The 7,909-nt window shown below is 40.0% G+C and overlaps 2 long non-coding RNA genes across 2 annotated transcripts in view; both read right to left on the bottom strand.

Moving 5' to 3' along the window:
• LOC138976225 (uncharacterized) overlaps positions 1-7,909 on the bottom strand; it is a 525,645-nt gene that overhangs the window by 479,676 nt on the left and 38,060 nt on the right. The gene's annotated exons all lie outside the window — the stretch shown is intronic.
• LOC138977429 (uncharacterized) lies at positions 3,320-6,167 on the bottom strand. Its single transcript, XR_011459273.1, has 4 exons — positions 6,000-6,167; positions 5,612-5,686; positions 5,230-5,310; positions 3,320-4,794 (listed from the first exon to the last, which is right to left on the bottom strand). It is a non-coding gene; the product is annotated as an uncharacterized lncRNA (long non-coding RNA).

Raw genomic sequence — 7,909 nt, 5'->3', positions numbered from 1 at the left:
CACAAACTCAATCACTCCGTCACACCATAGATGTGTATTGACAGGATCGCCAACTCGTTGCGCGCGCTCATCAAGTAGCGGAAAGTGGAAAAGACGAATTTGACAGAATATTTACTTCCGGTGTGAGTTTTTTCCTAGCAGACGGCCATTGTTTTTAAACTTCGTGTGACCAGTTTGTTGTGTTTCATCGGCTGTCATCATCATGCCTGGTTCTTACTGTGCAATTTAGAACTGTAGAGCAGATCGTTGAAGGTGCTCTAATCTTTTGACGTTTCGTGTGTTGCCGAGAAAAGGAACAAAATGATGAATGGCGAGCTGCGTTCACAAGCAAAATCTGACAAGCTTTTCAACCCAGAGAGAGCGAAGATCTGTGCACGTCACTCGACTTCAATGAGAACTGCTTCAAATACGGTATGTCATGTTCTTCATAATAATGATACTCATGGTGATTTCGAATTATCGTGTATTGTAGTATTGCCACAAATATTGTCAGTTTGTTTTACATCAAAGTTCTTGCTGAACACCTGAACATTCGTGAACCTCAGTGCATGTTCATGTTGCTTCAAGTTCAAGTCTAAGTACTGTTAGCATAGGGCAACAATATTTTTCTTTGGATTTATTTCGGAGTTCTTATGGTGGAATACATTCTCTCAATTCTAGAACAGTTAAAATGTTGAAGATCGGTACAGAAATGTTTATTTTACGATTTAAAAAAAAGAAGCGATTTTGGGGCTGCTGAAAGTGAAATTGAAAAAGTAACCCTCGCCCCTTACAACATGTCCTGCACACAATTTTATCTAAAACCTGGTGCAATATATTTTAAATGGCTTTCTTGTCATTAATACTTTGAACAAAAACAGATTTGGTGGTAGGAAGTCACACGAAAAAGAAAACAAGACCTCTTTATCTCTGTGAAATTCTGAATGTGTTTGTACTTAGTAAACCTTCAAAAGGTAATGTTTTTGGCTCCCATTTCCAGACATTGCTGCTATTTATTTGTCTTATTTGGTGATGCTTGCTACACATCTGAATCAGGATCATCTTCCTAATACTAATAGGTAATATATAGTTGGAACCCTGGCTCGCTAGTGATACTGATAGCGGTACAGAATGGTTCAGTATAAATAAAATTAAATGATAATTGGTTTTTCTACTTGATATTGGCAGGGCCGACTCATCCAAGGAAGTCTTCCCACTGAGATCATGCCACAGAAGTCAATTGAGACATCGAAGACACATGCAAGACGTGAACCAGTAAGTACAATTTATTCAAAATCAAATGGTTGAAATGCATGTTAATACAACATTTTGTTTTTATCAGGCACACACAAAATAAGTTCAATAATGACATTGACAATGCCACGCACATTTTGGTTGGTAATGGTAGGTGTGTTACTTTTTACATTTATTGACTTAAAGTTTACTGTTTTAACGAGAGCGAGGGTTGTCTCCCTAGGTTCAAGGTTAAATACCAGAAACTTTCTGATTCCATTTCTTCTTTCTAGTTTTTTTCAACATCTAATTTGCATGCAGTATCGAACATCAAGTTATTTTTTTTTATCAAATCATCAATATCTGTTTGCAAAACACAATCCCTATTCTCCACCAAATCGTTCAACTTTAAACGTCTATCAACTGCCATTAATAGCTATCATCCAGTTATTTTTATGGACAGTTAGACTTATTTCTCTAGAAATTTAGTTTTACTAAGGGTTTATTGTTCTGCTTTTTTTCAGACATTCCGTCCCGCACCAGAATTGCCAGAGGTTGTTGCAACTACAACTTTGAAGAACTGTGTCGTGATGTACAACAGCTTCCCGAGCCGTGGTGCCTCGCGAAGAACGAGGAGAACCTGGTTAATAACTGATTACGATCTATTCCTGCAAATAGACAGTTTAGTCAAGGGACATTACTCCTTGAAAGCTCTAGATCAAAGATGGCCGCAAATGAAACACGTGCACTGCAGAAAGAACCTTTCACCTCATTTATCTGTAAGTTCTGTTCTATGCAATTAAGCTACTTCATAATTCAATCATAGTGTTGTTCATGCATAGTCACAAGCTTCTGTCCATGCGCAGTATCTTTATCTTTACACATTTAGCTGAGTCATAATCGTACATCAATAGTCAGTTCCATGTTGCCTAATGCTATTAGTCAACATAGTTCATTTCCCTTCTTTGATTGCAGAACCGTGGTCATTGTTTGAGTAAAGATTATTTGAACAAAGAGACAGCGTTCTTATCGAGTTAAGGTTGTTGTGCTGGAGCCTGGAGGCCAGCTTGGTTAAGGTTTGACTTTGAGTCAGCATTTTCAGTGATTTTTCTACGCAGCTGATGGTGTTTGGATTTAAAGTGTAAAGGAAAAAGTCCCTCCCGAAGCAGCGTGCTGCAGTTTAGACTGGCTTGGCGACAGTGTCGAAGTGAGTGACAAGTAACATTTTCAGTAAATCGCTTTGTGTCACAATTATTCGACACCAATTCTGAGCCAAGAGAATGATTTTTTTTGTTTTGCATTTGGAATGTTGTGTTTTATAGATTAGGTGTGGAAAATTTGATTTGACTGTAAAGCTCTTTAGCAGAGAATGTAATTTGTAAATAAACTTGGCCAAGAACTTATTGCGACACATTTCAAACTCCCAAATTAAAGCATTGATTAATTCCCGTTAATTAATTAAATAAATTAAATGTCACAAGAATTTATGCTTTAATTTGGGTGCAACATGTTGAAACTTTGTTTGAGAATGTATCTACTTCATTGATTAAATATATGTGTATGAATAGGAATCTTTCTTGTGTCCAATTGTGCGAATTGAGACTGAGTGAGATAGTGAATGTTGGTACATTACAGGGCCGGACTAGGCAAAGAGGGGGGGGGGGGTGCCAGTGGTGGTCCAGGGGGATGTTCCTCTGCCCCTTGTGGGGGTCAGGGGGCTTCGCCCCCAGAAGCTGAAGGGTAGGTCATATTCTGAGATAGGAAAATGGTCGCTCCTTGCATGAAACAGCATAAAATAAACAATAATACTTTTTTTTTTAAATAAGTGAGGTACATGTTTAGGCTAGGGGGGGGGGGGGGTGTTCCACAACCTCATAACCCCCCCCCCCCCCCCCCGGTAGTCCGGCCCTGCATTAATTGTCACTGTATGGTGTGTGTGTGTCACTGTGACCAAAGATACATATGCTCTATTTGAGTTCATACAACTTCCAATTCCATTCAAACGTTAACGAAGTGTTGCTGGTATGCCACTGAACATGTTCTATTGGGAAAGCAAAGCAAATTCCAGTGTACATAGTGGTCAACATAAAAAAAAAAATCAGACGCATCGATGCAAGACATTTATCAAGTGGCTGACAATTGATTTTGAAATGAAAACTGTTTGCAAAATATCTCGCTGTCAAAAATATATATTGAACAAGTACACAAAGGAATTAGGTTTGAACCATAGCAAAATGAATATGTTTCAATTTTTCATGTTGCAGACTTAAATTTACATGGACTCATGCATGAAAATACAGAACAGGCACTGAACAAGCCATGTGATACAATACTGAACTGAAAAGGAAGAGAAGTACATTTTAACGACAGCAGATTTTAACACCAAAAATCGACATCTAAGTCAACAATCAAGAAGTTCAAATTCAATGTACATGCATTTGATCAGATAGGATAGTCTGTACTGCATGAAGAAAGATCATACACAACACACTACAGAGATCCTTCCTGATTGTTCTCAACATTGGATGTTTTCAGCTTTTTCCTCAAACTCTTTTCTTTCCATGTACATTTCATTTTGTCCAACATTGTATATTTTCAGCTTTTTCCTCAAACTCTTTTCTTTCCATGTACATTTCATTTTTTCCAAAGTGTCTTCTTGAACAGCCTGTGAAAGATCAAATGAATACAAAGTGTCATAAAAACACACCGGAACAGCATCACTGTTCCTGCATGGTTCAATAAAGTCATCTGCTTTTGCCTGTGTGTTGATGCACAGGTTTCCCAGAAAATCTGTTCCATGGACATCAAATTACCAAAGGGAAGTAATCGCTCTTTATGCATACAACATGTCTAATAGATTGAGCCAGAGTTGTACGGAACCTTTTCTCCTGGCACGAGAGGATGAAAGTCGCTTGTATATTTCAATGCTTGTTATTCTCTCAGGTGCCAGGAGAAAAGGTTTTGTACAACTCTCGCTTACTCTATTACACAGTCATGTCGTATGAATAAAGAGCAATTACTTCCCTTTGGTTATTTGATATCATCAACGCTTTGCCTCATTCTGTTTAAGATGTTTTCTTTGTGTTGCATGGACAGACACATCTGCAATACATTGGGCTTGACAAAGGTCAGTTTGCCCTTGTTCAGCATGCTTGTCATGTCAGGGGTGGTTTCACTCTCTTCACTGTAGGATTCAGGTGAGCAAGTCAGGGCTTCCAAACACTGCAATTTCTCATCTCTGTACGCACTCTTTTGGAGACACCAAACTCTCTGTTTTAGCTTTTTGGCAACACATCCTCCAACATACTTTGCATTGTCCTCTTCATCCTCTTTGATTTCTAATGCACTTACTGGTTCCCTAGTTTTTCTTCATAGGCCTTTAAGACACCAACAGTATAAAAAAGTTCAAGGCAATCCAGGCTGAAGCTGCAGGGGATACTGTCAACTCAGTAATGCCTGAATGCTGGGTTGAAAAAGCAGAGTAGTACCTGGCCCACGCCTTCTCCTTGGCAGCATTCCCAACCTTGCCTCGGGGAACTAGGCAGTCATTAAGAAGCAGAAGTTTCTCTTCCAGATCTGCACCTAAAACACAGAAAATAAAATATTATAATTAAAACAACATACAAATATAGCAGAAATCAACCCAAGAGTGAAACTGAAGATGTAGATGCATGCACACAATCAAAACCAACAACACACGACAACAACCCAAAACTACACTTTACATGAATGGATGTGAACATATTACATTTTGTATTCCATTTGTCGTTATAGAACGTGTTGACAAACCACTTTCATGAATCCTTATCATGTCTTACAACTATGACATGTGCTATTAATGATCCTAAAAAACACATGAAATATTGTAGTGGCAGGTATGAACCTAAAATATTTTTAAACAGTAGCCTCTCTGTGCAACGAAGCAGTATTTTTGCTCGAAAACTATGATGGAAAGTGATCTTTCAGGTACTGGGACTTTGCAAGCTGATTTTTTGTTATACCGCCTTACTCAAAAACTTTTCAATTACTGAATTGGTCGACAAGCTCTCTGAGCTCCGGTGAAAGGCAGTTGTCATTCTTGATAGATGCACAAGCGTTCTGCAATAAAGCATGCAATTTAGAAGTGACAATGAATATAAAAACAACAGAAGACATCAAGCATATATCATAACAGAATTATGCTGGAGGGGAGAGAAAACAAATATATTGCACTGATCTTTTTGATGTGTTGATCTGACTTCAGTTCCTGCACCATTTTTAACTTTCATGCATGATGTACATTCAAATCAATCAATGGTTCAGTTATATCACTTATCGGTTATTTCTTGAATATCTGTTGTTCTAGTTCTAAATTTTCATACATAGTCTTTTACATAGATCTGTCAATATTTTTACTTACTTTTGGCAATTCTTGCAGTTTCTTTTGTGGTGATGCTGTTATCTTTTCAGCGATTGAGATGTCGGTACTTTCCCCCTGAAAAAACCAACAACCATGGAATAGAAAGGGTATAAATCTACAGCCGAATTTCTAACATTCAGAAATTGTTCTGTTGCAAATTTGTCAAAATAGTGGCCGATGTGAGCGAGAATTCTGCAGAAAAACGATCTGCTGATCAGCTTGCGTGCACAGCTTCGGTTTTTCCAGTGGGTCAGATGCTCTCGCGTTTCAAGTGTTAAAAACAAATAATGACGTGCCGTCCACAATCAATCTTTATTGTTGATTCACATGACTCATTTCAATCATCAGTAATGATCTTTTTGTATTGCTTTGTTTGCTTTTCACTTACCTCAGCCACAAACTCCACCTCCCCTTCGAAATTCTCCATCTTCTCCATGTGTTGAACGACTGCACCGGAAGTGAAGATTCTGTCAAAACCTCTCGCAGCCGCAGACGGGAGTTCGATAAGAGGGCCAGCGCTAGCGCACGCGCGGAGTTGGCGATCCTGTCAAGGATATCTATGGTCACACACACACACACACACACACACACACACACACACACACACACACACACACACACACACACACACACACACACACACACACACAGTAAGCATAGGTGACACGGTGCAAGAGTGCGACACACTAGATCTAGATCTGTCTGTCTGTAGCCTACTTACGGGGACACGACTGCCTGAGATGGCCAGATCGACACTGCGCTTTCGACAGCGCTGCGCTTCTTCGCGCAGACACTGGAAACACGCTGTGCAGATTAACCTGTAGGAAATCTCCTTTGGTATCTTCTTTATCTATTTTTCTGGAGCTACGAAACCGAACAATGTGAAATCGTCTTCTCCGAATCGGCGAACTGCAGCTCGGTGATAACTGTATCTATACCACAATCCTTCACGCGATCTGACCTAACCTTGACCCCTGACCTGGTCTACATACCACACACGACACAAACCAGTCACCTGTTTTTACCCCCCCCCCCCCAAAAAAAAAACAACCTACCACCCGTTTTCTTTGGATACACACTGTAACTACATACGTGCCGACGAAATGTTGATCATTGCTTCAAAACTTTGAAGCTGTTGCTTAAATAATGACCAGGTAAAACTAGTATTTCGGTGTTCAGTCAAATGTTAAAGTTTCTACCACAGACATACACACGCACGCACGCACAGACAGACAAAGTTACGATCGCATAGGCTACACTTACGTGAGCCAATAACAACACTTTATTGTCCATTAAAATTTTACATAAAAATGTTTTTTTGTTTTTTTTGACAGCCAAGAACACGGTAGAGGAGCTTTGTGTGTCGGAGCGGGTAGAGGTAGAAACGGGAACCCCCCCCCCCCCCCACCCAAAACCCCGCCCCCACCCCCACCATCCAAGTCACACTCATGCGCATGTAAAGCAACACTTATTTTGACAGAATATCAGGACTTAAATAAGAGATGTTTAAGGCAGGGTTTTTCTTAAAGTATTATATTTTCATTTCATAAACTCGCTCTAAGTTAGACATCGTTTTAAACATGCCTGTGCTTCAAAAGCAATTTCTAGCTTCAAAATTGTTTAACGCGTCAAAACAGTTTTGATGTATGAAATGTAGGTGCAAGCCCGGCAAGCCCTGTAACAGAGAATGTTGAACTTTTCTGTTTATTTACAATCGAATGAACACAATACTGCGCAGTACTTTATGGTTTGACGTAAACTGTGCATCACGGTTCATGCATACCTCGATTTATTTGCCACAAAACAGGCAATGATAAAGTCTGGTAAACGTGTGTCGTAAGCGATTACAAATTCACCCGGGAATCGAACGGTATAATCGTCCGATCCGATGTGGCAATTCATTATCTGCGATACTACATGCAGAACATCGTCGCAGAACCCCCAGTCTACTAGCCTTTCTTTTTGGCTATATACAGGCATGTCCGGTTGCAACGGACAATACTTCTGTTGCTTTCTATGGAACTAGCAGGGAGTAGCAAGTTCTCACTCCCTGTCAGACAGAGTTTACGGGATTCTGATTTGGTTTCTTTCACACTAAATCAATTTCTCAGGGGAATATCTCCCCGGCCGGCTCTATAATCTGGCCGACTCGCTCAGCAGGACCTCTCAGGGCTTGCACACGGGTTGGGCCATCTGCATACAGGGCTGGAGGTTGTGCTGTTTGTGTTACAGATCGTGGGTTTTGACTCTGGTCTTGGTGCATGAAGCACATAGGTCCCCCACTTTCTCTTTGTATGC

This window comes from Littorina saxatilis, linkage group LG9 (assembly GCF_037325665.1).
Source record: "Littorina saxatilis isolate snail1 linkage group LG9, US_GU_Lsax_2.0, whole genome shotgun sequence".
Taxonomy (NCBI): Eukaryota; Metazoa; Mollusca; class Gastropoda; order Littorinimorpha; family Littorinidae; genus Littorina; species Littorina saxatilis.
This window is presented reverse-complemented; position numbering and strand designations above follow the sequence as displayed.